Here is a 26,673-nt window from a genome sequence, read left to right on the forward strand (position 1 = left end):
ACCGGTTAGGTGGTTGCAACCCTAACTTTTATGGACAGCTTGCCTGTCACGGCATCACAGATCCGTGAGTGGACCCAGACGGAGCCAGTCCTGTCAAAGGTTCGGCACATAGTCTTGTATGGTGGGCAGCATAGACAGCTCCCAGGCGAGATGCGGGCATTTTCCTCCAAGCTGTCAGAATTCAGCGTGGAAAACGGCATCCTCTTGTGGGGGATGCGTGTGATTGTCCCGGAAAAAGGACAGGAGCTGATACTAAGAGACTTGCACAATGGGCATCCATGTGTGACCAAAGTGAAAATGTTAGCCCGGAGTTATGTCTGGTGGCCAGGCCTCGACACCGAAATTGAGAAGGTGGCCCAAAACTGCTCCATTTGCCAGGAGTATCAGAAGCTTCCGCCGGCCGCGCCCCTACATCACTGGGAATGGCCAGGGCGACCTTGGGCGCGCTTGCATGCAGATTTTGCAGGCCCTTTTCAAGGATCCATGTTGCTTCTATTAATCAACGCCCAGTCTAAATGACTAGAGATGCATAAGATGCAGGGGACAACGTCCTGCGCAACAATTGAAAAGATGCGTTTGTCTTTTAGTACGCATGGCCTCCCCGAGGTGCTGGTCACGTATAACGGCACTCCATTCACGAGTGAGGAGTTTGCGAGGTTCATAAAGATGAACGACATACGCCATATCCGCACTGCCCCTTACCACCCGGCTTCAAATGGGTTGGCAGAGCGTGCAGTGCAGACATTCAAAAGAGGCCTAAAGAAGCAGTCTTCCGGATCAATGGACACGAGACTGGCTCGCTTTTTGTTTACGTACAGGACCACCCCCCATGCGGTGACTGGGGTAGCTCCCGCAGAACTCCTAATGGGCCGGAGACTTCGCACCCGCCTTAGTATGGTTTTCCCGGACATTGGCGCAAAAGTACGCCGCACACAAGGACGGCAGGGACAGGGATTTTCTCGGCATCGGCCGATTCGGCAGTTTGCGCCCGGTGACCCAGTGTTCGTTCGGAATTTTGCTGGTGGTGCCCAGTGGGTTCCTGGCGTAATCTTTCGCCAAACGGACCCTACATCTTACCAGGTGCAAGCCCAGGGTCGTCTCCAGCGCAAACATGTAGACCACGTTCGGTCCAGAAGACTATCCCCTCCAAAGATTCCCCGCCCCCAGAGCTCATTTCTACAGCCGCAGAGACCAGATACAAGGGAAGGTAGTCCTCACAATCTTCCACTGGTGCCTCACTCAAAGCCTGCGCAGGTCGTTACAGAACCGAAAGGAGATAGAGACTCTGACATGACAGAGGCAGCAGACTCTGACTCCGAGATGGAGACACAGGATGGAATAAAAAGTTCTAAATAAATGCACATATATTGTCTCAAATAGATATACAAATATTAGGAATCTCACTCAAGGTAGCAATAAGCTTGGCTGATTTAAGAAATGAAAATGCATTGTTTAATTGTTACACAACTCTGAGGTAAGTATTAAGAGAGTTGAAACATCATACCGGAAGCTTGGTTTTGCATTAATTACAATGATTATGTAGCCTTCGAGCTTTTAAGTGTGCATGACGTTTTCAGCGTTTTGCATTAAAACATTTAGGAATGTGTTGAGTGTTATATTTTTTACATCATACTAGCTTATTTCATTTGTTCTAATTATACACAAATTTGTCATTTAAAGAAAAGTACATTGTTCCCAAAGGAGCCTGTTTCATCCAGCTCATTAGTTTCAGATACTGAACTATAAAACAATCTCAACACCCTCTATTTTTCATTGCAATTGGTGAGAAAGTCAGAATCAGCTATTTCCTATGATTTAGATTTATTTCTTTGGCTATATTTAGACACATGGATAGCTTTGCTCTGTGCATTTGACGACAAAGTGAAAGAAGCAGGAAATTATAAATGCTATTGATTAGGTTTTGTTTGATAATTGGTATATGATCAGCACAGCAAATTCTCTCTACACAGGCACATAGGATTAGTCAATTTAATATGAGCTGTATATAAATATACAAACGAAGATATTCTATGAAAGGTCTTTTGTGTCTGTCCACCAAACTACACCCCTCTCTCCCATCATATTGCCTTGTAGGAGTGTGCAAAGGGGAATCACACTCCAATTTCCTGTACCTTCATTCTCAGTGCACCAATTATAACTAAATTAACTGGAATTTCTAGGCCTAGGTGGCCAATGCTGTGATGTGGCAAGGCAAAGTCACTGCCTCAAGTGACTATTTATGATATGTTTGCATTACAGGCTGCTATGTTCTTCAATGTAGTGCAGCCTTCTACAAGCCAGAAGAACTTCAGGTTCCAGGCCCATCCCAGGACTTGATGGCCGAAGGAATGTGCCTTCATAACATGGCTAACGGATTGAGTATTGGTGGTGGGGCAGGAAGGTCTTGGGGCAGGCAAATTAACCATGGGACTTCCTGGAACTTAATTCTGGCCGAGGCAGGAAGCCGCCAGATTCTGGTACACCGCCATCCTGCCTCCAACCCCGTCACCAGTTAAAGCAGAAGATTCTGCCCCCCAAGGAACTCACCACTACTGCATTCTTCAATAGACTGCAGTGGCAGTGTAAAACAGGGTTCATCACATCCAAGATAGCAACTTCAAGTACAGCAAGTCCATGGCAGCCTCAGACTGAATGTAAGAATTTCCTGAGCTGAAAGTTGAATAACCTGGCAAAGTATGAAATTACATTAAAGCTAGATTTCATTGCTCATCCCTAATTGCCCTTAAGGGGGCAGTTAAGACCCATTGCTGTGGGCCTGAAGTCACATGTAGGCTAGACCAGGTAAGAATGACAGATTTCCTTCCCTAAGGACATTAGTGAGCCAGATGGGTTTTTACAACAATTGACAATGGTTTCATAGTCATCATTCGACTTTTAATTACAGATTTTTATTGAATTCCAAATTCACCATTTGCAGTGGCGGGATTTGAACTTGGGTGCCCAGAACATTACTCTGGATCTCTGGTTTATTTGTCCAGTGACAATACCACTACGCCACCGCTTCCCCGGTATATAGTGCACTATTTTGTTATTCACTGACTTAAATTTAAGTATTCCTTTCAAATAATGGTGGACAACTTTACTTAGAAAGTATTTTGTATAATAAATATTTGATATGCTTATTAGATGACATTTGTTTCACATTGTGAATTAGTATCATAAATACAATATTCAGGGCAGCACGGTGGTGCACTGGTTAGCACTGGGACTGCGGCGCTGAGGACTCGGGTTCGAATCCCAGCCCTGGGTCACTCTCTGTGTGGAGTTTGCACCTTCTCCCCGTGTCTGCGTGGGTTTCACTCCCACAACCCAAAAGATGTGCAGGTTAGGTGGATTGGCCAAGCTAAATTGCCCCTTAATTGGAAAAAAAATAATTGAGTACTCTGTTGTGGGCCAGGGTTTAGAGAACCCCAAAGTGTATCATGGAGTTCACCCTACCCACAACTTTTACTAGATTATGGTACGGGGAGCACACGGCCCACTCTACAGATGTGGTACAGCAGAAATGGAAAAGTATTTTTTACAGCAAAACAATGTTTATTCTATGATCTCAAGTTAACCTTTTTAAAACAAACAATGAACATCTTAGCAACCATTAATTCAAATATAACCCCCAAAGAATACAATACGAAGTAATCCTTTAAGCTTTCCTTTTAACATCCATAAGACTTAAAACACCGTTTACCAGAAGCACATCAGGTTAAAGTCACGACTGTTATTAGTTTTAAATCATCAGAATCGACTTACAGTCTTTAGATTACAGAGAGAGATTCTAATACACCTTCTGGCTGTGACTGCAGCTACCCAGCTCTGAAAACAAAACTAAAACACACCCTGCAGCAAACAGCCTAAAACGAAAGTAAAAAGCTGACAGACATCCAGCTCCACCCCCTCTCTGACATCACTGCAGTAATAAACACCCATTTCTTAAAGGTACTCTCACTACAGATATTTATATACACATCTATTTATAAACACCCATTTCTTAAAGGTACTCTCACATGACACCCCCCCCCCCAAGAAACAAAAAACAAACCATCAACTTCAAGGTGGTTTCATTTTTCACCTTTTCACTATCCTTTAACAAATACACGCAGTAAATATACTTTTTTGTTTCAAAAAACAACACATGCAAACAGGTATAATAATATAGTCCATTTTTTTTCATTTTTCTTCCTCCAACTGAAATCCTTCTCGATTGACAGTCTCTTTGAACAAGAAGGTCTCTGCATGATCCATCCATTTCTCTACGCCTCAGCATTTCTCTTTAAAGTTAGATACTTTAGTTCAATCTGATCACAGAGTCCCTTGAAATTCTCCAACACAGGAGCATTGGTTATCACAGCTTTCAGCCAGTCAAATGCCTGTTGAAACTCCGCTGTCCACTGAAAATTTTGACGTCTCTTCAGTATGTCCATCAGTGGAGCAATCGCGCTCCAAAATTTTGCACAAATGTTCGATCAAATCCACTCATGCCAAGAACTCACAATATTTCCCTTTGTCTTGAGGGTATTGAAAACCCCTCAATAACTGTTGGTTTCACATCCCATGTGACCATTCGAACCTGTCCGATTTTATGGCCAAGAAAAGTGACTTGGGCTTTTCCAAATTCACTTTTGGCTAGGTTTATCACCAAACCCGGCTCCTGAAGTCGATCGAATAACTCCATCAGACATTTTAAATGTTCTTTCCATGGCTGGCGGAAGATTACCAGATCGCCGATGTACACAGCACAATTGGGTAAGCCTGAAACAATTTTGTCAGTTAACCGTTGAAATGTGGCTGGGGCGTTTTTCATGCCAAATGGCATAACTTTGAATTGGTATATACCATCTGAAGTAACAAAAGCTGAAATCTCCTTCGCCCTTTCGGATAAAGGTACCTGCCAGTAACCTTTAAGTAAATCCAGTTTGGAAATAAAAACTGATTGTCCCACTTTCTCAATGCAATCCTCCAAACGTGGGATAGGATAAGAGTCCGTTCTTGTAACTGCATTAACCTTTCTATGAGCCACACACAACCATTGGGTACCATCTGGTTTTGGTACTATCACTATGGGTGAGCTCCATTGGCTGTAGCCCACTTCAATTATGCCATTTTTAAGCATACTCTCAATCTCTTTGTTAACCTGTGCCAATTTTAAAGGGTTAAGTCTGTATGGATGTTTGATTGGAACAGCATTTCCCACATCTACATCATGAATGGCCATTTTAGAACTCCCCAGTTTATCTCCACAAATATGCCCATGTGATATCAATAACTCTTTCAGGTCAGTCCGTTTTTCCTCTGGAAGGTAACTCAACAATTTATCCCAATTTTTAAGAACATCTTCATTCTCAAATTTAATTTGAGGTATGTCAAATTCACAGTCATCTGGATTTGGTTCATCACTTTGAGTTAGAATCATTAAACCCTCCTCCTTTTAATCTCCTTCCTTTCAAAGTGCCTTTTAAGCATATTCACATGACACACTCGGTGGGTCTTCCTTCTATCTGGTGTTTTTACCACATAATTCACCTCACTTAATTTCCTTTCAATCTGATAAGGTCCACAAAACCTTGCTTTTAAAGGTTCACCTACTACTGGTAACAACACTAAAACTTTATCCCCACTGGCAAAACTACGAACTTTGGATTTCTTGTCTGCTACCCTTTTCATCACATTTTGTGCAACTTTTAAATGTTGTCTGGCCAATTCACCTGCTCTATTTAATCGTTCCCTAAAATTTGACACGTAATCCAATAATGTAATTTCCGATTTCTCACTCACCAATTTTTCCTTAATTTAAGTGGTCCTCTTACCCCATGACCAAAAATTAGTTCAAAAGGACTAAATTTGGTTGACTCATTAGGTGCATCCCTAATTGCAAACAGTACAAATGGAATTCCTTTATCCCAATCCTCTGGATAATCTTGACAATAAGCCCTCGACATTGTCTTTAATGTCTGATGCCACCTTTCTAATGCTCCCTGCGATTCTGGATGGTACGCAGTTGATTTAAATTGTTTTATTCCTAAGCTATCCATAACTTCTTTGAATAATCTAGAGGTAAAATTCGATCCTTGGTCCGATTGTATTTCTGTGGGTAGTCCATATCGAGTAAACAATTTAAGTAACTCCTCCACAATCTTTTTAGCTGCAATATTACGTACTGGAATGGCCTCTGGAAACCTAGTGGACACATCCTTGCTAGTCAAAAGATGTTGATTCCCACTTTTTGTTTTAGGAAGCGGTCCTACGCAATCAATTAGGACCCTTGTAAAAGGTTCCTCAAATGCAGGAATGGGTATTAAGGGCACTGGTTTTATCACTGCTTGAGGTTTCCCTATCACTTGACATGTGTGACATGTTTTACAAAATGTAACGACATCTTTATGTAGTCCAGGCCAATAAACATGTTTTTGGATTTTAGCTTGAGTTTTCCTTATTCCCAAATGGTACCTCATGTGCAACTCGCAACACCTCCTTTCTATACCCTACCAGCAATACTGCTTGATGAACTTCTGCCCACTTTTTATCCGCCTACATATGTAAAGGTCTCCATTTTCTCATCAAGACATCACTTTTACGGTAATAACACTCTGGTATACACTCAGATTCCTCTTCCGTGTATGCTTTCTGATACATCCATTTTATTTCTATATCTTTCTGTTGTAACTCCGCCAATTTTCCTGAACTAAAAATATCTGCCTCATCCTCCACCTGTTCTTGTTCTTTTTCAACCATCTGATCAAAAATCGTTTCTGATAATTGCACTTCAATGTCATCTTCAATCTTTGATTTCTCCTCTTGTTTTAACCTGTGACTTTGCGACCTTGTTACTACACAATCCGGAAAAATCCCAGGATATTCGTCCTTCAACACTTCAGTTTTCTAATTTTCCACTGGCTTATCAACCACAGTAGGCATCACTACCATCTGCGATCCAGCTATATCATTACCCAAGGTAAAAGCAAATTACTGCGGATGCTGGAATCTGAAACGAAAGAGAAAATGCTGGAAAATCTCAGCAGGTCTGGTAGCATCTGTAGGGAGAGAAAAGAACTAACGTTTCAAGTCCGATGACTCTTTGTCAAAGCTTTGGGTTGAAACGTTAGCTCTTTTCTCTCCCTACAGATGCTGCCAGACTTGCTGAGATTTTCCAGCATTTTCTCTTTCATTACCCAAGATAACCTGTATTCCTGGACAAGATAGTTTCTCTATTACTCCTACTTTCACTTCACCACTCTTCACTGGACTTTCCAACCTTACCTTATATAATTGAACGCTACTCCTCTCACCCTGAATTCCACACATTACCACCTTTTCTGGCAACATTTTCCCAAACTACATAACTCCTCATCTCTTACCATTAAAGATTGACTAGGTCCCGTATCTCTTAAAATAGAGACTTCTTTACCTGCTCCTCCTGATACACATGAGTAAACTTTACCCACACAAGTAAATTCTTTAAAGAGATCTGGCACCTTCTTATCAATCACCTCTTGATCAAGCTGTACAATCGTTTGCACCTCCTTCGCTTCACTTGGGCTTTTCTTTACCACTTTCACAAACCCCACTGTCTTATCCTGTTTTACCACATCAGCCTTCCCAGTGCTTTTCTTCAACCACCAACACTGTGACTTTACTTGGCCTAGTTTATTACAGTGAAAACATTTGAAACTTTTCATTTCTTTTCCACCCACCTGGATTTATTTTTTAATCTGAGGTACACTCTCCTTATAATCTCCCATCAGATCACCTTTACCTTTACCACTTGAGTATTTCTCATGTCCCCAGTTTCTATCCCTCACAGGCTGAAACTGATGTCAGAAACCAAGCTTTGATTTATGAACTAATTCATAATCATCTGCCATTTCTGCTGCTAACCTTGCAGTTTTAACCCTCTGTTCTTCCACATGAGTTCTCACTACATCAGGAATTGAATTTTTAAACTCCTCCAAAAGTATAATTTCTCTGAGAGCTTCATACATTTGGTCTACTTTCAAAGCCCTTATCCACCTATCAAAACTACTCTGTTTGATCCTTTCAAACTCCATGTATGTTTAACCAAATTCTTTCCTTAAATTTCTAAACCTTTGTCTGTAGGCTTCAGGCACTAGTTCATATGCACCTAAGATGGATTTTTTTCACCTCCTCATACGTCCCAGATAACTCCTCCAGTAGTGATGCAAACACTTCAGTCGCCCTACCTACCAGCTTTGTTTGAATCAGTAATACCCACATATCCTGTGGCCATTTCATTTGTTTAGCTACCTCCTCAAAAGAAATGAAAAAGGCTTTGACCTCCTTCTCGTCAAACCTTGGCAATGCTTGGACATATTTAAATAGATTCCCACTAAGCCTTCGACTATGACACTTTTTCTCACTATCCTCATCACTATCCACCAACTGTATTTTTCCGTTTACGTCTGCCAATTTTAACTGACTATCATGTTTCATGGCCATTTTCTGAAGTTCAAACTCTCTGGGCGCGATTCTCCGCTCCCGTGACTAAGTGCCCATGCCGCCGTGAACGCCATCGAGGTTCACGACGGCGTGAAACGGCTCCGATCTCGACCGATTCAGGGACCGAAAATGGGCTAGGATCGGGGCCGCGAGAAACTCGGGGGGGCGTGTCGCAAAAGCAGCGTCGTCAGCGCGCGCCGGGCATTGGTGCCGCGTAAATGAGGCGGCTGGTGCTGCATAACTGGCGTAACTGGTTGCCGTCCTCTCCGAGGCCGCCCCGCAAGAAAATGTCGGATGGATCTTGCGGGGCGTGGAGGAAAGGAGGTCTTCCTTCAGAGAGGCCGACCCGCCGATCGGTGGGCACCGATCACGGGCCAGTCCCCTTTTGAGTCCTACCCCGGTGAAAGAACCCCCCTCGACCTCCCACAGGCCGCCGCCCCAGCGTTCCCGTGCTGTTCCCGCCGGCATCGACCAGGTGTGGATGGCGCCGGCGGGAAGTCGTCGTTTTGGGCAGGCCGGAGAATAGCGGGTGTAGCGGAGAGTCGCCATTTTGGGTGTCCCAGGCAATTCTCTGGCCTGTACCGCGCAGAACTGGATGGGGCCGTTCTCGCCACTTGGGTGAATCGCAGGAGGGCGTCGGACTGGCGTCGCGGGGAAAAATGGCGCGCCGGGGATTCTCCCAACCGGCGCTGGAGCGGAGAATCGCGCCCTCTCTCTTTATCTTTTCCCCTGATCTGCGTCTCCCTTTCTCTTTCTTTTTGTTCTGCTAGGGCTATTTCTGTTTTCCTTTCTTCTCTCTCTTTTTCCTCTCTCTCTCTTTCGTATTCAAGCTGCCTTAATTCTTTCTCATGTTCCATTTGTTTAATTTGTAACTGAATTTTTGCCATTTCCAATGAGTCAAACTTTATCTCAGGCAACTTTAAATGCTTAGCCACTGCCATAATTATCTCATCTTTTCGCATTTTGTCAGGTAATGTTAACTGCAATGTTTTTGCCAAATCTAAGAGTCTGTTTTTAGTCTCTCTCCGTAAGGTACCGTCTCCACCCCCAAAAACTTCAGAACCTCTGAAAGAGCCATTGTCCACAACACACTCCCTACTTAAACTAAAATACCACACCTGAAAAGCAACCACAATATGCTCACCCCTCACTGTCTTTAAGTTCACTAAGCCAATCCAATAGATAGATTTTTATCCCGGATGAACCCCCGATTTGTTATGGGCCAGGGTTTAGAGAACCCCAAAGTGTATCATGGAGTTCACCTGACCCACAACTTTTACTAGATTGTGGTATGGGGAGCACACGACCCACTCTACAGGTGTGGTGCAGCAGAAATGGAAAAGTATTCTTTAAAGCAAAACAATGTTTATTCTATGAACTCAAGTTCACCTTTTTAAAACAAACAGTGAACATCTTAGCAACCATTAATTCAAATACAACCCCCAAAGAATACAACACTAAGTAACCCTTTAAGTTTTCCTTTTAACATCTAAAAGACTTAAAACACCTTTAACCAGAAGCACATCAGGTTAAAGTCACTACTGTTATTAGTTGTAAATCACCAGGATCGATTTACAGTCTTTAGATTACAGAGAGAGACTCTAATACACCTTCTGGCTGTGACGGCAGCTATCCAGCTCTGAAAACGAAACTAAAACACACCCTGCAGCAAACAGCCTAAAACAAAAGTAAAAAGCTGACAGACAGCCCAGCTCCACCCCCTCTCTGACATCACTGCAGTAATAAACACCCATTTCTTAAAGGTATTCTTATTACAGGTATTTATATACACACCCATTTATAAACACCCATTTCTTAAAGGTACTCTCACATGCCAACTCTAAATTTATTAAAAAGAAGAAAAAGAATAAATACAATATTCATTGAATGCTTTCCAAAAATTGGATTGCAAGTCTTCAGTTCTCTAATTCATCACTTGTCAGTTGCTAAAAGGGCATTGGTAAATGCCCCAGAATAGGCTGCCATCCAAATTCATTGTATGTAAAAGAAAAGCAAAAAGTGAAAACCAGAATTAAAATAATATTGATACAAAATATTGCAAAACATGCATTGAAAATATTGCAAAATATGCATTTTTAGTGTCAGAAAAAATATTAACTTCATATATTAGATTAATACAAAAAACATATCCCAGAGGACTGTGGAAGCTCAATCATTGAGCATGAACGGACAGAAATCGATAGATTTTTGGAGATAAATGACATCAAGGGATATGGATATAGCGCAGATAAATGAATTAAATGAAATGAAAATCACTTATTGTCACGAGTAGGTTTCAATGAAGTAACTGCGAAAAGCCCCTAGTCGCCACATTCCAGCGCCTGTTCGGGGAGGCTGGTACGGGAATTGAACTGTGCTGCTGGCCTGCCTTGGTCTGCTTTAAAAGCCAGCGATTTAGCCCAGTGTGCTAAACCAGCCCCTCAAATGGTATTGAGCTGGAAGATCAGCCATGGCAGAACAGGCTCAATGGGCTGAATGGCCTACTCCTGTTCCTACTGTCCCTCACGTAGTAGATATAATACAAAGCATTATAAACATCTAAATTACTTACGTTTACTTAGTCCCTTTTAAAATATGTATCTTTCTCCTTGTCATGATATTCAGATAAACATCATGGTGCAAACACACATACACACTGATGTACAGATCAACGGACCAATCAATACACATGCAACATCACAGCCAATCACAAGCAAAAGCAGACACACTATAAAATGGGGAACACGACACTTCCGATTCATTCCAGCAGGAGACAGCTCAGGCCACAGAGCTCACAGCAAGCCACTCAGACAGTCACCATGTGCTGAGTGCCTCTCCAAGATAGTGTTAGTGCTGGGTCCACAGGTTAGAGGGTAATGAACGAACCACAGCAACCGGTTTACAAATGTCAATAATTGTTCTTAATAACACTGAGTTGTACCTTCCGCAACCGTGTTGGTTTGTCTGTGTAGCAGAGCACCCAACACGACATAGTACCAGGATTGGAACCCAGTACCTGTGAGATCTACCTACGCATCCTCAGGAATCCGCCATCCTGCGCCATGGACACCATCAGCCCGCCGCAGCCGCTCCAAATCACTGGAAACCTCGGCGTTAACTGTAAGTTGTTCAAACAGCGCTTCCAGTTCTTCCTAGAAGCCACAGAAAGGGAGAATGCTTTGGACACCAGGAAAATTGCCCTCCTCCTCTCCATGGCAGGGCAACACGCCATCCACATCTACAACTCCCTGGTGTTCGCGGAAGGTGAGGATAAGACGAAGCACAAGACGGTCTTTCTCAAACTCGAGCAACACTGCAGCATCGAGGTAAATGAGAGTTTCGAGAGGTACCTCTTCCAGCAGCGCCTGCAGGGTAAGGATGAGCCTTTTCAATCTTTCCTTACACACCTCCATATCCTTGCACAGTCCTGCGGTTACGAGGCCACCTCTGATTCCATGATTCAGGACCAGATAGTTTTTGGGGTCACCTCGGGCACCCTACGCCAGCAGCTCCTCAAGATAAAAAGTCTCACCCTAGCCACCGCCATCGAAGCCTACATCCTCCATGAAGACGCGACCAGCCGCTACTCCCAATTCCGAATCGGCACGGCAGGGGTCCTACGCGGCCGAATCGGCAGAGCAGGGGTCCTACGAGGCCGAGCGAGTCCAGTCCATCGAGTTCCTCCTGGACGAGGGCGGCCATTTCGCTCGCTTTTTGCGGCCTCCCGCGCTTGTACGCGCCAAAAGAGACGTCGACGCAGAGGGACGTGACGCGCAGGCGCGCTCTACGCAGGACCGAACTGCGCATGCGCGATGGCGCAACGAACGCCATGACGTCATGCCATCCGCACATTTAAAGCGGCAATGTCCAGCAAAGAACCGACAATGCCTCCACTGTGGCAAGATGGGCCATTACGCTGCCTGCTGCCGAGCAGCTCAACCTGCCAACGCTCCCCAATTCCGACAGCCTCGCAGGGACGTGCGGACCATTCAGCCTCCATACTCCGAATCATACCCGGACGATATACAGACCGGCGATACAGACGACCGGGAAGCCTTCCGCGTTGCAGTCATCAACAGGAACCGGATGTCTCCAAGCAGGACCCACCAGCCGATGCCAGTGAACAGTGTCAATCCGGGTGATGAATGGTGTGCCACCCTAACAGTCAACCGATCACCAATCACATTCCGTCTGGACACTGGTGCCTCCGCCAACCTGATGACATGGTCAGCCTTCTACGCCTTGAAGGTCAGACCACCAATTCGGCCATCCCGTTGTAAGATGGTCGACTATAACTGAAACGTTATCCCGGCCATGGGATCCTGCCAGCTCCAGGTGACGCACAATGTGTATAAGGCCACACTGTCCTTCGAGATTGTTGGTTCATCAAAGGACTCCCTGCTAGGTGCACAGGCGTGCAAGGTTCTCCACCTCGTTCAGCGGGTCCACGCTCTGTCTCCAGAAGGCACGTCAGACTTCCCGGATGCTGAATTTAGGGCACAGCTCCAGTCGCTCCTCGCCCACAACCAGGAGGCATTCGAAGGCATGGGCACACTGCCCTATACCTACAGAATACGGCTCAAACCGGATGCCACCCCGGTCATTCACGCACCTCGTAGAGTCCCAGCACCACTCAAAGACCACCTCAAGCAGCAGCTGCAGGATCTCCAGGACCAAGGAGTGCTATCCCGGGTCACGGAGCCCACGCCATGGGTCAGCTCCATGGTGTGAGTAAAAAAGCCCTCTGGCGAACTCTGGATCTGCATCGACCCGAAAGACCTGAACAACAACATCATGAGGGAACACTACCCCATACCCAAACGGGAGGAGATCACGAGCGAAATGGCCCGGGCAAACATTTTCACAAAGCTTGATGCCTCGAAGGGTTTTTGGCAGATCCAACTGGATCAGTCCAGCCGAAAGCTGTGCTCCTTCAACACTCGTTTCGGCAGGTTCTGCTATAACAGAATGCCGTTTGGCATCATCCCGGCATCCGAGGTATTCCACAGAATCATGGAACAGATGATGGAGGGCATCGAAGGGGTGCGCGTCTATGTTGACGACATCATCATCTGGTCCACCACACCACAGGAGCACATGAATCGTCTCCAGTGTGTCTTCGCGCGGATACGGGAACACGGCCTGCGCCTCAACCGAGCAAAGTGCTCCTTTGGCCAAACTGAGCTAAAGTTTCTGGGGGACCACATATCCGGGTCGGGAGTGGGTCCGGATGCAGACAAAGTGAGCGCCATTACAGCCATGCCGCAGCCGGCAGACAAGAAAGCAGTGCTACGCTTTCTCGGCATGGTCAACTTCCTGGGGAAGTTCATTCCCAACCTTGCCTCCCACACAACGGCTCTTCGCCACCTAGTTAAGAAGTCCATGGAGTTCCAGTGGCTGCCCGTACACCAGAAGGAATGGGAGGAGCTCAAAATTAAGCTCACCACAGCCCAGGTACTGGCGTTCTTCGACACCTCTCGGGATATGAAGATCTCGACTGATGTCAGCCAGTCCGGCATTGGGGCGGTACTCCTGGAACGGGACGACACTGCATCATGGGCCCCGGTCGCCTATGCCTCGCGGGCCATGACCCCCACAGAACAGCGCTATGCGCAGATCGAGAAGGAGTGCCTGGGTTTGTTGACCGGAATAGACGTGTATGGTCACCCTCAGTTTACCGTGGAAACCGACCATCGTCCCCTGGTCAGCATCATACATAAAGACTTGAACGAGATGACCTCTCGCCTCCAGCGCATCCTGCTCAAGCTCCGGAGGTACGACTTCCAACTGGTCTACACCCCGGGTAAGGACTTCATCATTGCGGATGCCCTATCCAGAGCAGTAAGCACACCGCCTGATTCGGAGGGGTTCATCTGTCAAGTCGAAGCATATGTGGCCTTCACATCGGCCAATCTGCCAGCTGATGATTCAAGTCTGGCCCGTATTCGTCGGGAGACTGCAGCGGACCCCCTTCTACAACGTGTGATGCGCCACATGATGGGAGGGTGGCTCAAAGGACAGTGCCCACAATTCTACAATGTCCGGGATGACTTGACCGTCATTGACGGTGTCCTCCTAAAGCTGGACCGGATTGTGATTTCACACAGCATGCACAAGCTGGTCCTCGACCAACTGCACGAAGGCCATCTCGGGATTGATAAGTGCAGATGGCGGGCCCGAGAAGCTGTATACTGGCCAGGTATCAGCGATGACATTGCCAACATGGTGCTCAACTGCCCCACCTACCAAAGGTTTCAGCCGGCGCAACCCCCCGAGATGCTTCAGCCCCATGAGTTGGTGACGTCCCCCTGGGCGAAGGTGGGTGTGGACCTCTTTCATGCGCTTGGCAGGGACTACGTAATCATCATAGATTACTTTTCAAATTATCCAGAGGTCATACGCCTGCACGATTTAACATCGTCCGCTGTCATAAGGGCATGCAAAAACACCTTCGCTCGACATGGCATTCCGATTACTGTCATGTCGGACTACCAACAATCAACTCAAAGGGCAAGTAAATCCTATTTCTAGAAAATATTCCCATAGAGTTTGTCCTAGGAAATTTTCCCTCAAATATAGCATCCCATCACAACCTATCTCTGAGTAGAAAAGTTGACATTCAAATGATGAACCAGATATTCAATCAGGAGGAAAAGACAGAGTCTTGTGCCAGTTAAAATGCATTCATACTGCTGAGGTTGTGTGAAAACCACTTGAATCTGTGAACAGAGATCCTTCAAAATGAATATGAGGTTTGACACCCTGAACTATTCTACTTTACTGCTTGCAATTTCTTTTTATTCATAGTTGGCATAGGACTGGGCCAGCATTCATTTCCCCTAATTGCCCTTGAACTGAGTGGCATGCTAGGCCATTTCAGAAGGCACTTAAATGTCAACCACATTGCTGTGGATCTGGAGTCACATGTATACCAGACCAGGTAAGGATGGAAAGCGGGGGGGGGGGTACATAGTAAACCAGATGTTTTTTCACGACCTGTTTTTAATTCCTTATTTTTATTGAATTTGAATGTCACCATCTGTCGGGGTGGGATGCAAATCTAGATCCCCAGAACATGACCCTGGGTATCTGGATTACTAATCCGGTGGCAATATCACTACACCCTCACCTCCCCAGTTCGATCCCGATTTGTACCAAATGAGCTGATCTCGCTATATTTGGCAGCAGCATCCCTGGACGGCAGGATGGTGAAAGAAAAATGATTCTCTGCGTGGATCCCCAGTATTGTGCCTCTGACTTTTAGTCACATATGGTTTAAACATAACCCCTGCCTTAGAAAAGTGTGGCAGGAATGTAAAAGAGGAGTGATGTTCCCAGAACATTAATTGATTTGAGACATAACCAGCCCACTCTTCAGGTGACCCACCCAAGTGCCTTGTGACGTCACTCAATCCGCAACAGGTAACCACCCGGTGACCCGGAAGGAAAACTGTGGGCGGTCGCCATGGCGACAGTTGTTTGGTTTCCTCTTCGGTGCTTTGAAAATTGCTCTTCACGAAAACAGCCCACGTTGCTGCACTCCCACTGCAAGTTTTACGAATCTTTACTAGAAAGGTGCGTTTATACGGTCATTGTTTACAATGTATATTGCTGATAATTATTTGGCCAAGTTAACCGGGTGTTTGCAGGAGAAGCGAGTGCAGTCCGAGTCGGTGCAAGAGGTGCTGTTGGGACAGTGATATTCGCCTGTGTGAGCGGACCCGGGCTAAACAGAAGAGCACCATGTATTGCAACCCAGCTCAGCTTTGCACGGAGTCTGTGCCTTTTAAAAGAGTGAGCGTACATCAAAGAAAGGCCATGCCCAATTGGCGTCTCACCCGCGGCACGTTGTGCACGATTAACTGATTTTTACAACGGCAGGGGAATGTTATAATCATTGTATCGCGCTATAGTAAATTCAGCAGTTCTGCAGACCAAGCAAAGGAACCGTGCTGCAGGAGAGCGCAGTGGTGTTGCCAACCCCTTCAGTAGTGGCCTGGATTCTCCAGTTGTTAAAGATCAATCTCCAGGCCACGGTTGTGTGCAATCCTGGAGACAAATCATCGGGACGTTAAAAAATTAACGTCCACCGATCGGTGGGCCGGCCTCTTCCCCCCCCCCCCCCCGGGCCTACTTTGTTGCACGACCGGCCCCAGAATCCCCACGCCATATTGTGTCGGGGCCGACGCGTTCCGTAAAGCCACCATGCATGCGCGGGTTGACGCATCGCCACTGCACACGCGCGAGTTGACGCTGCCCCCAGTGCGCGCCAGGAAGTGAGGCTGGAGTGGCATGAACCACTCCAGCGCCGTGCTGGCCCCCTGTGGGGGACAGAATTGCTAGTACTCGCGCCCGTTTCACGCCCTTGTGAAACGCGACGGCGTTCACAACGGCGCGGACACTCTGTCCCGCGATCGGAGAATCACACCCTTAGATTTTCTGATAGGGATACTATATTTTGGTTCCAATTCTCCCAAGCTGTGCTGCCTACAAGTGCAGCTCCCCACTAAGAGCATTATGACATCAGTTAATTTATCTGGCATTGTTCACAAATAAAATTACAATTATTTTCCTGCAATCTTCTCACTAATTCCCTAATTGTTTTTGTGCCCTCTGCTCTTCCTGAAAATGTTCCTCTCCTGGTCCAAAACAGCATCAATAAAGAATATCTAATCCAGCAATTCTCAAACTCTCTTGCTGAAACAATCTACCTCCCATTCCACTTTAATTAAGAATTAATTCTGGTATAAACATAAACAAGAATCTCTGTCTCCTCCGACATTAAGTTTGCCTTTTTGTCTCGTGCTGCCTGCATCTCTTCTGTGCCTCTACTTTAGTTTCTCCTTTCCTACATAATTTTGCCTTTGCCCTTTTATCCACTATTCATCTCATCTTCATTTTTTTATGTGCTCATGTGCTTGGCAAAGAAGCCAGAATTATCTTTGCTCTCCAGGATGATCTTAGTGCAGCATGTGGCACAATAGTGCTTTGTGTGGTCCAAGCTGAACCAGATATGCTTAAGTCTGTGCCAGGACTTTAGAGCGAAGGTAATGTTATACCAGGAGGATTGAGAGGGAGCAAAGCTTTGTGGACAAGGGCTAAAAGTTGAAGCGAGGGTGTGATTGAGCAGATTGATAACTTCAGATGTATGTGAACAAAACAGTTAATCAGTTGGGAATTAGAAAGAATGTTTGAGGATGATTTGCGGGGTTTTCATGAAGTGAGTTTCAAAAGGAGTGTGGGGGATGTGAATAAGAAATACAAAGAAGTGTTGAGAGATTACCATATTTGTGCGAGTGGGGGGGGAGACGAGGTTGTGATTTGGTGAAATCACCGTGGCCGGTTAGATGGATGGTGGAAACTATATAAAAGCAAAATACCATGGATGCTGGAAATCTGAAATAAAAACAAAAAACACTGAATAAACTCAGCAGGTCTGGCAGCATCTATGGAGAGCGAAATAGAGTTAAATGTTTCAAGCCAATATGACTCTTCTTTAGAACAGGTGGAAACTAATCGTAGGCTTCAGTCAAGGACTAGATATCACCAACTGTGGCCTGATTTTCAGTCAAAGCCAAATCATGGAAGACAAAGAGATTGTTTTTGATTGAATTGTGGAAGGAGCTCTTATGTTGATCCATTGGCAGCAGTGACTGATCGGCTGAACCCCTTGGTACCTTGTGTGGGAAAGTTAGTGAAAGAGGAGGATGGTGCAGTTGTGGTTTCTGTTTGAAAGGAGACAATTGACAATTAAATAGATGGGCCTTTCAAATAATGCCAAATATGGCACAGAGGGTAGCTATGTCCTCATCCAAAGAACAAAGAAAAATTTACAGTACAGGAACAGGCCCTTCGGCCCTCCAAGCCTGCACCGATCCAGATCTTATATCTAAAACTGTCGCCTATTTTCTAAGGATCTGTATCCCTCTGCTCCCTGCCCATTCATGTATCTGTCTAGATACATCTTAAATGACGCTATCGTGCCCGTCTCTACCGCCTCCGCCGGCAATGCATTCCAGGCACCCACCATCCTCTGCGTAAAGAACTTTCCACGCATATCTCCCTCAAACTTTTCCCCTCTCACCTTGAACTCGTGACCCCTAGTAATTGAGTCCCCCACTCTGGGAAAAAGCTTCTTGCTATCAACCCTGTTTATACCTCTCATGATTTTGTAGACCTCAATGAGGTCCCCCCTCAACCTCCGTCTTTCTAATGAAAATAATCCTAATCTACTCAACCTTTCTTCATAGCTAGCGCCCTCCATACCAGGCAACATCGCGGTGAACCTCCTCTGCACCTTGTCCAAAGCATCCACATCCTTTTGGTAATGTGGTGACCAGAACTGTATGCAGTATTCCAAATATGGCTGAATCAAAGTCTTATACAACTGTAACATGACCTGCCAACTCTTGTTCTCAATACCCCTTCCGATGAGGAATACTCCTTCCAAGGAGGATAAATGCTTGGCATGATGGCAGCATGGAAGCCAAAAAAGTAGCAATGGTTTGGAGAAGGCAAGTATCCAAGAGGTGATGGGGAAAAAAAGGGACATACTTGGAAGACAGGAAGGGGCTAAGAGACCGAAGTAATGGGCTGGGATCTACAGCAATAGCCAAAATGCACATGTGAATAGTGACAGCAGACTGCTTTTCTTGCTGCTGAGAGCATTGTGCTGGCTTTTAAAATTTCTCTTCCCTGTGATCCTGGTATGGAGGTTTATTCTTTTTTTAAAAATTATTTTATGGAATGTGGATGTCACTGGTTAGGCCAGCATTTATTGCCCATCCCTAGTTGCCCTTAAGAAGGTGGAGTTGAGTTGCCTTCTTGAACCGCTGCAGTCCTTTGGGTGTAAGTATACCCACAGTGCTGTGAGGGAAGGAGTTGCAGGATTTTGACCCAGTGACACAACAACAATATATTTCCAATTTGGGGTGACTTGGAGGGGAACCTCCAGGTGGTGGGGTTCCCAGGTATCTGCTGCTTTTGTCCTTCTCAATGGCCGTGGGTTTGGAAGGTGCTGCCTAAGGAACCTTGCCGAATTTCTGCAGTGCATCTTGTAGATGGTACACGCGGTTGCCACTGTTCGACAGTGGTGGAGGGATGAATATTTTTGGAAGGAGGAGAAATCAAGCAGGCTGCTTTGTCCTGGATGGTGTCGAGCTTCAAGTGTTGTTGCAGCTGCACTCATCCACGCAATTGGAGAGCATTTCATTACACTCCTGACCTGTGCCTTGTAAATGGTGGACAGGCTTTTGGGGGTCAGGATGCGAGTTACTTGCCATAGGATTCCTAGCCTTTGACCTGCTCTGGTAGCCACAGTGTCATATGGCTAGTCCAGTTCAGTTTCTGATCAATGATAGCCCCCAAGATGTTTTGATTGTGGGAGATTCAGCAATGGTAATGCCATTGAATGTCAAGGGGCAGTGGTTAGATCCTCTCTTATCGGAGCTGGTCATTGACTGGCATGAATGAAACTTGCCATTTGTTAGCCCAAGCCTGGATACGGGCAGCACGGTAGCATTGTGGATAGCACAGTTGCTTCACAGCTCCAGGGTCCCAGGTTCGATTCCCGGCTTGGCTCACTGTCTGTGCGGAGTCTGCACATTCTCCCCGTGTGTACGTGGGTTTCCTCCGGGTGCTCCGGTTTCCTCCCACAATCCAAAGATGTGCGGGTTAGGTGGATTGGCCCTGATAAATTGCCCTTAGTGTCCAAAATTGCCCTTAGTGTTGGGTGGGGTTACTGGGTTATGGAGATTAGGTGGGGATAGGGTGGAGGTGTGGACCTTGGGTAGGATGCTCTTTCCAAGAGCCGGTGCAGACTCGATGGGCCGAATGGCCTCTTTCTGCACTGTAAATTCTATGTAATCTATGTCTTGCTGCATTTTGACATGGATTGCTTCTTTATCTGATGAGTCACGAATGGTGCGGAACATTGTGCACTTTTGACTTTGATGAAACAGCTGAAGCTGGATGGGCCCAGGCCACTACCCTGAGGAACTCTGCAGTGATGTCTTGGAGCTGCTCACGGATGCTCAGTTTGGGTTCCGACCGGGTCTGTCAGCTCCTGACCTCATTACAGCCTTGGTTCAAACATGGACAAAAGAGCTGAACATCAGAGATGAACACCAGAGATGAGGTGAGAGTGATTGCCCTTGACATCAAGGCAGCATTTGATCGAGTATGACATCAAGGGGCCCTAGTAAAACTGGAGTCAATGGGCATCGGGGGTAAGTTCTCCACTGGTTGGATTAACCTCCAACCACCACAACCATCTTCCTTTTTGCCAGGTCTGACTCCAACCAGCGGAGAGTTTTCCCCCTGATTCCCATTGACTCCAGTTTAGCTAGGGCTTCTTGATGCCATACTCGATCAAATGCTACCTTGATGCCAAGGGCAGTCACTGTCGTCTCTGGTGTTCAGCTCTTTTGTCCATGTTTGAACCAAGGCTATAATGAGGTCAGGAGCTGACTAACTCTGGTGGAACCCAACTGAGTCTCCATGAGCAGGTTATTGCTTAGTAAGTGCCACTTGATAGCACAGTTGATAATTCCTTCCATCACTTTGCTGATGATGGAGAGTAGACTGATAGGACGATAATTGGCTGGGTTGGATTTGTCCTGTTTCGTGTGCACAGGACACACCTGGGCAATTTTATACATTGCCGGGTAGATGCCAGTGTTGTAGCTGTACTGGAACAGCTTGGCTAGGAGTGCGGCAAGTTCTGCAGCACAAGTGTTCAGTGCTATTTCCAGAATGTTGTCAGCACCTCCTCTGCAGTATCCAGTGCCTTCAGTCGTTTCTTGATATCACATGGAGTGAATCACATTGGCTGAAGACTGACATCTGTGATGCTCTGGAACTCCAGAGGGTTATCCACTCTGCACTTATGGCTGAAGAGTTGTACTTCTGGCTGAAGATTGTTGCAAATGCCTCAGCCTTGTCTTTTGCACAAGCTTGCTGGGCTCCTCCATCATTGGGAATGGGGATATTGTGAAACATCCTCCAGTGAATGTAATTGTCCACCACCATTCACAGCTGGATGTGACAGGACTCCGAGCTTAGATCTGATATGTTGGTTGTGAAATCGCTTGGCTCTGTCTATTACTTGATGCTTATGCTGTTTGGCACACAAGTCCTGTATTGTAACTTCGCCAGGTTGACACCTCATTTTTAGATATGGCAGGTGTTGCTCCTGGTATGCTCTCCTGCACTCTTCATTGAACCAGGGTTGATCCCCTGGCTTGGTGGTAATGGCAGGAGTGTTGGATATGCCAGGCCATGACGTTGCAGATTGTGGTTGAGTACAATTCTGCTGCTGCTGATGGCCCACAGCACCTCATGGATGCCCAGTCTTGAGTTGCTAGATCTGTCACTACGGTGGTAGTGCCACATAAACACGATGGAGGGTGTCCTCAATGTGAAGACAGCACTTTGTTTCCACAAGGACCGTGCAATGGTCACTTCTATTGATACTGGCATGGACAGGTGCAGCAGGCAGATTGGTGAGGATATTTTTCCTTCTTGTTGATTCCCTCCCCACCTGCTGCAGTCCTAGTCTAGCAGCTATGTTCTTTAGGTCCCAGCCAGTTCATTCTGTGGTGGTACTACCAAGCCACACCTTTTTCTTTTTAAATTTAGAGTACCCAATTATTTTCCAATTAAGGGCCAATCCACCTAACCTGCACATCTTTGGGTTGTGGGGGTGAAACCCACGCAGACACGGGGAAAATGTGCAAACTTCACACGGACAGTGACCCGGGGCCAGGATTCAAACCTGGGTCCTCAGTGCCAGAGGCTGCCGTGCTAACCACTGTGCCACATGCTGCCCCTCTACCATGCCACTCCTGATGATGGACATTGAAGTCCCCCATCCAGAGCATATTTTGTACCATTGCCACCCTCAATGCTTCCTCCAAGTGGTATTCAACATGGAGGAGTACTGATTCATCAGCTGATGGTGGCTGTACATGGTAATCAACAGGAAATTTCCTTGCCCATGTTTAACCTGAAGCCATGCGACTTCATGGGGTCCAGAGTCGATGTTGAGGACTCCCATGGCAACTCCCTCCTGTCTTTATACCATTGTTCCGCCACTCGCTGCCAGCTTCCTTCCTGTGGTCCTGGAGCCTAGTCTTTGAATTACTTACATGCAAATTTGAAATAGTGGTGCTGACTGAATGCTTGCTCTCGCGCGCTCTCCCTCCTCTTTCCTCTTTCTCCTCCCCGACCTCATGGACCAGAAGAGGCAGTGGTTCGCAAAGTTCAGGAACCTGGCATTGGGAAGAGAGCCTGAAATTGCATGTGGTGGGGGGGGGGGTCGTGGTCAGGCAGCCTTAAATCACAGGGAGAATGAGATTGTGTGTTGGGTGGGGGGGTCTCAGGAAATGTTTCTGATTGCTATTTATTTATTTCTGACTAGTTGATTGTTTCTGATGTCACCTTTAATTTATTTATTTGAGAGAACTCGCTTAATTCTGAATTTATTGCATTTCTTTATCTTTGAGAAGCAGTTGAACAGAGATTAATGTATTTATTTGCATTTAATTAGTTAATACCTTAGATTTCTTGCATATTGGTTTGAAGGATCACATTTAGTCAAGCTTGAATGTTTCACAGTGCCACCTACAGTACAATAATAAATTATGCAGATAAAGATGTGTAAAATAAAATCAGTTTAGTTTATAACTGGAATTACCATTAAAGACAGGCCACTGATAAAGTTTTTGTTTTTTAAATTTGGCATTACGATTAGAAGTCCAAAGTCCTTTTTAAATTCTTCAATATTATGTTGAAATATACCAAAAGGTTTTTTAAAAATTACTAAGATTTGTATTTATATAGTGCTTTTCACAATTACTGGACTTCTTTAGGCACTGTACAGAAAATGAGGTATTCTTGACGTAAAGCCACTGTTGCAATGTAGGAACATGAGAGTCAATTTGTGTCCAGCAAGCTCCCCAAACAGCAAAAGTGGTAATGATCAAATAATCCATTTTTGTGATGTTGATTGAACGATTGGCAAGGATGAAAGGGAGGTAGTGGCATAGTGGTATTGTCACCGGACTAATAATCCCAAGACCCAGGGTAATGCTCTGGGGTTCCAGGTTTGAATCCCACCCTGGCAGATGGTGAAATTTGAATTCAATAAAAATCTGTAATTATAAGTAATGATGACCATGAAACCATTGCCGATTGTCGTTTAAAACCCATCTAATTCACTAATGTCCTTCAGGAAAGGAAATCTGCTGTTTTTACCCGGTCAGGCATACATGTGACTCCAGGCCCCCCACAGTGATGTGGTTGACTCTTAACTGTCCCCTCCCCCCCCCCCCCCCCCCCCCCCATTTAAATGGCCCAGCAAGCCACACAGTTCAAGGGCATTTAGGGATGGGCAACAAATGCTGGCCCAGCCAGCGACACCCACATCCCAAAGAATGAATTTTTTAAAAAGGTGCTGGGGTGCAGTTGAAATGGGGGAGCTGCATTTTCCACTTAATTCCTGCCAAAGCACAATTTTAACACAGCTGGTGTTGGTAACAGATAAGAATACGTCCAGACTATAACCGGATCCTCATTAATAAAGATCATGTGATGTAAATAGGATCCCAATTGAATTTTAACCCACTTGACACTGGCTACATCCAGGGAAACCACCCAGCCACCATTGAAAAAGTAAAATAATTATTGAATATGGAACCACAAAGAGCAGAAATGCTACTCTTTTTCTCTCCCCTTACCTCCCTCCTATTAAAAGACCATCCAGATTGCAGTCACTCCCTGCCTGAAGATCCCCTAGCCTCACTTCCCTTGTCTGCTAAGTGAATGATTCTACTTGTCCGCCTTTTGAGGATCTCACCACGATTGTGCTCAGCTAATTCTGTTCAATCCATGTGACATTAAATAGCTGTAGACATTGGACAGAACAAAGATTAAGGACCAAAGGGAATTATTCTATTAAAGGAAGATGTACATAGTTGTGGAAGGTTTATCATTACCACTATGTGGTATTGCTGCATTACCCCTTCAGGACCCGGTCTTTGGTACAACTTTATCAATGACTTGCGCCTTATCAGGAAGTCAGTGTGGAACTGATTTCTCACGGAGATCCATTCACAACTTCTCCAATAATGTAGCACCCTTTTGGGAAAGCTTTCAGTCACAGGCTGGCAAGTGACGTAACATTTGCACTGTGTGGCGCTAACTGCTGTGCCGCCCCTAGAAACAACAAATTCACTCAGTTGAATTCAGTATCTAACTCCATCAATGACAGTGTGGATGCAGGGTACTAACTCCAGGATGTACTGCAGCAACTCTGTACAGCTACCATAATCAATCCCCCCAAAAAGGAAGAACAGCGATGTTGTGGAAAATCCATCATCTTACAAGTTCAACTTTCCAACTTGTAGTTAAATATCATCCCTTCACTGGCATTCGCTTTAAACTCTGTAATATCCTCCTAACCCCATTGTGGGTAGTTCAACAGGACAGGACTGCAGTTGTTCAAGGAGAAAACCCACCACCACCACTTCAGGAGACTGCCGCCTTTTTCTGAGGTATTAGAGTAGAAATATAATACTAATGTGTCTCATCAAACTTTTATCTCAACTTAATTAATACTTTAATTATTAAACTAGTTTGTCATTTTAGTGAGAAGGAAATTTAGTTTCAAGGCACGCTTATAAATATAAAATACAATATATATGCATGATGCCATTAATCATGACCTACAATTCATCTTTGCATTACTGCAGTAACTAAAAGTTTCATTTATGATTCAGTCATCATGGTGATTCAGTCATCATGGTGATTCAGTCATCATGCTTAATCAAGCTACCTGGAGGTTGTGGGAATTGTGGCACTGGCCCTTTATCCACTCAAATGTGTGAAAGGAGCATCGAAGGAAGGGATGCAAGTGAAGAAAAAAAGCAAGCTCAGGAACCAGCTGGAAAACAAATTGGTGTGGGTTGAAAATCCGCAGTTGTTGAAACACGAAGAAGGATTCCATGATAAAGTATGCTCAAAAAACTTGATGTGCTTAATGCATTATAAACTATGCATTTGTAATTGACTCCAATGACAAATAATAATGCTTGTAGGTGGACCCCGTGACAAAAATGGATGGTGCAAGTGGTGGCACTGTATGCATATTCTTTCTTTCAGGCACAAGATTCCAATTTAGCTTACTATTTCCTATCATCTACCAATGAAATTTTTCCACTTTTTCTTGGTTTCTTTAATGTGTCTTAATTATACTTGGCTCTACTCACAGATTGAATAAGTAAAATTGGAAACTTATTGGCCCGGAATTTACTGGGCTGAAGTGGTTCTGTGCACTTGCTGAAAAGTTGGGGGGCAACCCCACCGCAGCGGCCACTCATGGAAACTCCAACTACAATTTTCATGCAGAGTACACTTAATTGCCCGTAGCTGGGGTTTCTGCCCCTTTAATGAATGAGGGATCCCACCCCTGGGAGCTGTGGTCACTGCTGAAACTGCAACAGGTCCTTGCAGTCACATGGAGGCAGCCACAGATTAAACAGCTTGCCAGTGCCATTCAGGCAGGTTCTGACAAATAGTGGTAGTTTATTCATGAGAATAGGGGGGCTCTTTCAGCAGGGGCAGCTTTTTCCACTAAGGATAAAGTTGGCGGGCGGGAGAAGGGGTCATTGTGGGGTGGGGCACTCGGTGGACCAAAGGAAGCCCAATCAGGAGGCCATCCCGCAAAATATATTGAATGATTTAAAAAGTGGAATTACTAAGGTAGAACAGGAATAGAATTCCTGATGGCCTCCCCACTTGGATGCCTCAAATGAAAAAATAGAATCGAATTTTGTCAGTCATTATAGTCTGTGTTCTACATCTTCGGTTTATAGGCGGCACTGTTTGAAGGAACAGACTGGATTCTCTGCAAATATGTTCAGTATATATTTTTGGCATTCCTACCCCCACAAACCCCCCCCCTCGGCAACTCCCTGCCACCAGTTTGAAGTAACAGACTGGATTCTCTGCAAATATGTTAAGTATATACTTTCGGCATTCCACACCCACCCAATAGTACATGCAATAGTCTCAAGAATTGCTTATGTGGAGCCGAAGATTAACTGCTATCTTTTCCCTAGATTATTTTAAAATACCTGTATGGAATTAACCTAGATGAGTGCCGTTGTCCTCTGAGTTTATTTTATGTTCAGTGCATTCCCTTTT

The 26,673-nt window shown here is 45.3% G+C and overlaps 1 protein-coding gene across 2 annotated transcripts in view; it reads left to right on the top strand.

The window, feature by feature from the left end:
* Positions 1–15,915: 15,915 nt before the first annotated feature.
* Positions 15,916–26,673, top strand: part of LOC140428461 (protein LKAAEAR1-like) — a 48,290-nt gene continuing 37,532 nt past the window's right edge. For both annotated transcript variants that reach the window (XM_072514951.1, XM_072514953.1), the window contains exon 1: positions 15,916–16,044. The gene's annotated coding sequence lies outside the window, so the exon portion shown is untranslated. The remainder of the gene's footprint in view (positions 16,045–26,673) is intronic.

The sequence above is a fragment of the Scyliorhinus torazame genome, chromosome 8 (assembly GCF_047496885.1).
Source record: "Scyliorhinus torazame isolate Kashiwa2021f chromosome 8, sScyTor2.1, whole genome shotgun sequence".
Lineage (NCBI taxonomy): Eukaryota > Metazoa > Chordata > Chondrichthyes > Carcharhiniformes > Scyliorhinidae > Scyliorhinus > Scyliorhinus torazame.